The sequence below is a fragment of the Gossypium hirsutum genome, chromosome A03 (assembly GCF_007990345.1).
Source record: "Gossypium hirsutum isolate 1008001.06 chromosome A03, Gossypium_hirsutum_v2.1, whole genome shotgun sequence".
Lineage (NCBI taxonomy): Eukaryota > Viridiplantae > Streptophyta > Magnoliopsida > Malvales > Malvaceae > Gossypium > Gossypium hirsutum.
In genome coordinates, this window is record NC_053426.1 from 106,086,514 (window position 1) to 106,090,872 (window position 4,359).

At 30.9% G+C, this 4,359-nt stretch overlaps 1 pseudogene; it reads left to right on the forward strand.

Moving 5' to 3' along the window:
- Window positions 1-262: 262 nt before the first annotated feature.
- Window positions 263-1,509, forward strand: LOC107888115 (desmethylxanthohumol 6'-O-methyltransferase-like; annotated as a pseudogene).
- The last annotated feature ends 2,850 nt before the right edge of the window (window positions 1,510-4,359 follow it).

Consider the following 4,359-nt stretch of genomic DNA (forward strand, 5'->3'; position numbering starts at 1 on the left):
AAACAAGGCTTCTTCTTATGTTTTATGTTTGGACTATCCAAATGTTATTCAACAGTTTGTGTTAGAAGACGTCATTGCTTATTGATTGATGTTTTTCTTATAGGGATTTTGATTAAAAAAACTGGAAGTTTTATCTTATTCTAAAGACATTCGTTAAGAGGTGACGAGAAAAAGAATTAAAAATATTTGTATAAAAAAAATCCTCACTCACAATTCTCTTCCTCTCCGCTTTACTATAAATTACTTCTTGATTATTAGGAAAAATGAGATCCCACGAAAACTAGGAGAAAGGCCGAATGCAATGGAAAGAATAGAATTAGATGAAGCAAGGCTACAAGGGCAAGCAGAGATATGGCGTTACATGTTCAGCTTTGCAGATTCTATGGCGCTTAAGTCTGCCGTGAAGCTTCGCATAGCTGACATAATATACTCTTATGGTGGCGCGGCCACTTTGTCGCAAATAGCTTCCTGCATTAATGATGGCCTTACTTCGCCAGATATCACCACCCTTGCTCGCATAATGGGACTGCTTGTTCGCTGAAAGATTTTCACTATCCACTATCCTGCAGACGGTAGAGATCCCTTGTACGACTTAACTCACTCATTGAGATGGCTTCTACATGACTCGGAGCAAACCCTGGCACCTATGGTACTAATGGAGAACCATCCATGGCAAATGGCTCCTTGGCGCTACTTCAATCAGTGCGTGAAAGAAGGTGGCGTTACCTTCAAGAAAGCTCATGGATGTGAAATATGGGATTGAGCATCGAGAAATCCTGATTTCAACAAGCTTTTTAACGATGGCCTGGCTTGTACATCCAAGGTCGTCACCAGTGTAATCCTGTCAGGTTACAAACAAGGGTTCAACTCCATTGGATCATTGGTTGATGACAGAGGTGGGACTAGAGGCTTAATATCAGAGATCGTCAAAGCATATCCACAAATCAAAGTTAACAACTTTGATATGTGGATATGCTTTGACGATCTCTGATTTGCCGTATGTTGTCTCGATGGCACCGGCATACAATAGGGTCTCCCATATTGGTGGTGACATGTTTCATGCCATTCCAAATGCCGATGCAATCATTATGAAGGTATTTGCTTAAATCATGAATTTAAATTGATTTTTCATAGAGTATAGCATCAAGAAGTTTTTTACACAATTATCGATTTTATTTCTTGTAATTGTGAGAGTGAAAATACAAAATTACACTCAGGCTATTAATAATTGAATCTAAATTTTAAAATTTTAAAAACAAAATGACCAAATTCCATTAAATAAAAATATAAAGATTAAATTTTAATTTTCAAAAATTAGATGATAGGGCAACAAACCTTATCCTCTCTATGGTTCAGTTTTTATATTGCATTCATCTTATTTTATATAAAATATAAAATTGGAAGGGGCGGTCTCAGGACCCATTTCATACCGGGAAAGAAGCAAGGGAAGGACACATACACACCATATCACAAACAAAAATTAGTCAACTATTTTTTTTTCAAAAGTAAAATTTATACTTTTACATTATTTAAAACTTTAATCTGTTTCAAAATAAATTATTTAAAAATTTATTTCTAAAATTAAAAATTTTAAAAATAAAACTTTAATTCTAAAAATCATTTAAAATTGAAATTTTAAATATTTTTAAAAAATTAAAAGTTTATTTATAAAATTAAAAAATATTAGATACATATTATCTCTATAATTATATAGATCTTTATTTCTAAAATTAAAAAAAATCAATAAAAATATTTAAAAATTTATTCCTAAAATTAAAATTAAAAAATATTTTTTATAATTACGAAAAGGGAATAGGGTTACTTAGAATTGAACCCAAAACTCTCATACTTAAAACATAGTACTCTTGTCATTTAGCTAAAAGATTATCGACAATTAAATTAAAATTATCTATATAATATATATATTTAATTTTTTTAATCATCAATTATATTTATTATAATAATTTTATCTTTGAATTTTTTTATAATTAAATTATAAATCATATGCATAATATTACAAATATATTATCTTTTAAAAATTGAAGTATAGTTTTTAAGTTGATTATATGTTCCAATAATTTTAATTAATATGTGGTTATTTAAATAATAATTGTTGAAACCTTTTTTTTTGAAAGATCGACTTATATTTTGAAAACGAAGATGGAGTCGCCACGAATCACTTTTAGGAAGTGTGATCGGGTCATCTCGTAATTTGATCATTTTAATAAGAGGTTTGATTTATTAAAACAATATTTTTCGGTTTACAAAAATCCAGAAAACGACTTCGGGAGTCAGTTACGCACGAGGAAGGATTAGCACCCTTGTTATGTCTAAAATTGATACATAATTGATTACTTGATGCCTTTAGTGTCGAAAATTAAAAATTTGAAGAGATTTTAGAATACGACCCTTTATTAAGACATTACTAAATTAATTTTCACGAAAAGGGGCTTATTTCAAGTTAATCGAGAAGAAAGGATCCTGTCCCGTAAGTTAAGACATAATGCCTTAGATCCTCAAGAACAAAAATGAACGCCATTTAATCATCACTTTAAATCCCGTTTTTATTTTATTTGAAAGTAAATATTCGACTATCTTGGTTTTAGAAAGAAGCCATATTTCGTAAGTTAAGAACACGACTTTTCTAAGTCCAAAATAATAACATTACTTTGATTTAAAAAATTTCCTTTTTTGTGCCTTGTGCAAAGACGAATGCAATATTTAAAATAATGTATATTTAGCTTATTCGGGCATAGTATAAATATGGGTAAGTATATTTAAACACAACTCGTGGCATTGTTATAACAAAATAAAATAAAAAGGGAAAGGTATAAAAATGAAATGATGATGTGTGAAAAAATAAAAATACCGTGCTAGTAAATGACGATGATATAATTATAATAATAAAATACCAATTAACAATGGCAATAATCATATTATAATTACTAATTGTAATACTAATTAAATAATAATATAAAAAATAAAAAAATAAATAATAATGAAAAATAAATAACAATAATAATAATGAGAATAATAATAATAATGACAAAATGTGCAAAATAAAAATATAAAGAACACTATAAACTTTAAATACAAAAAGAATAAAGGAATCAATGAATAAATAAATACGCAAATAAATAAATAAATAAAAACTTTCATAAAAATTTGAAATTAAATAAAACAAGGACTGAATCAGAATGAAAATGAAGTTAAAAGTATAAATTATGATAAAATAAGTAAATAAAGACTAAAATGAAAAGCACGAAAACACATAGGGACTAAATGCGAAATAATCCCAACCCCTAGGACATGCGTCCTTTCTCCAAGAGATCAGAGAACCGAGGACTTAATTGAAAACGTGATAAAACTGAATGGCGAAATTACTAAAAATAAATAATAGCAAAATTAGGATTAAATTAAAACAACTCAAAAAGTGGAAGGAGTAAAGTTGAAATATCCCCTTTAAGGAAAAAATATGCGAATCCTGCTAGGTTGGGTTGGATCGGTTCAAGTTTGGCCCAAAAACGACGTCGTTTTGGGGCGTTTCAGGCAATCCCAAAACGGTGCCGTTTTGATGCCTTATTTAAACCAAAACTTTCCAAAAAAAACTCATTTCAGCCCATTTTTTTTAAAAAGTTCTAAAAAAGCTTCCCTTTTTTCTCTGAATTCGCCTCTGCTCCGACCATAGGCGCCGTCGTCGTCCACCGCCTCCAGTGGAAAGAAAATTTTAAAAAAAAGGTAAGCAGCTTTTAGGAATCCAAATTTGGGGTTGGTTTTTCTAGAAACTAGCCAAAATTTGCCATAAAAGGTAAGGAACCCTTCGGTTTTAGGGTTTTAAAAAACTTTTCAACGTAAAAGGTGGTCACCATTCATTGGCGATGACAACCTCAGCTGTTCACAGTGGTAGAAGACCGAACGCCAGGTGAGTCTTCTCCTTTCATTTCCCTTTTATTATTTTATATATAAATATAAATAATAGTTTAAAAAAATAAAGGATCACCTTTGAAATTTTGATTCTGTATTTCAATTTTTTTTTGTATTTTGATTGCCCTCTGTGTATCCTCCTCTGTAAACAATGATACATTGGGTTCGAATTTTATAGCCAAGCAATACATATTATTTTGTTTGCTACTATTCTTGCTATTTCCTTTGCTCTGTTTTCCATCCCTTTTTTGCAGGTGCTGGGGTCAACAGAGATGATCTTGCCATTCTGGTGCAATGCGGCCAAGGCATCAGGCCTTGGGCGGCGTGCGCTCTGCAGGGGCACGTGGGTGGCAGCAGTGCGGCTGGAGAGGGATTTAGAAACCCTAGGGTTTTTGAATTAGTTTAGGTTATTGGGCTCATGGGCCTTTTTTGTTT